The sequence below is a fragment of the Pteropus vampyrus genome, unplaced genomic scaffold (genome assembly GCF_000151845.1).
Source record: "Pteropus vampyrus isolate Shadow unplaced genomic scaffold, Pvam_2.0 Scaffold346, whole genome shotgun sequence".
Classification (NCBI taxonomy): domain Eukaryota; kingdom Metazoa; phylum Chordata; class Mammalia; order Chiroptera; family Pteropodidae; genus Pteropus; species Pteropus vampyrus.
Window position 1 is genome coordinate 156,197 of NW_011889127.1, and position 424 is coordinate 156,620.

The 424-nt window shown below is 54.7% G+C and overlaps 1 protein-coding gene across 1 annotated transcript in view; it reads right to left on the minus strand.

The window, feature by feature from the left end:
- The window catches only part of PPP2R2C (protein phosphatase 2 regulatory subunit Bgamma), a 44,796-nt gene that overhangs the window by 11,674 nt on the left and 32,698 nt on the right, over positions 1–424 (minus strand). The gene's annotated exons all lie outside the window — the stretch shown is intronic.

Below are 424 nucleotides of genomic sequence, written 5' to 3' on the forward strand. Positions count from 1 at the left end.
GATAATGTTTTATCAAATGACAGCAGTATCGGCCCCTGCCCCCCTACCACCCCACACACTGCATGTCCCCAGGCATTAATGAGATCGGGGTCTCCCGCCTGATTGACGGAATCGCTAAGGACATTTCACGGTAATCATGGCTGCCAAGCATCTAAAAGAACCATCCCAGAGCCCTGTCACCCGTGATGGGCTCCCCCGTGCCTGTCCCCGCCGCCCTAACACTTAAAGCTGGCAGACCCCGGATCAGCAAAAATCTCCACCCTATTTCTTTTTAATGCTTCTGCATAATGAAGGCTCTCATGTCCTTCGCTGGTTCCCTGACAACCACGGTGTCTCTGCTGGGAGTCTCATGGTGTCACTGCTGTCGCACATGGGGGACAGGTGAGATGCACCCCCCTCATCACCAGAGTGAAGTGAAGGGGCC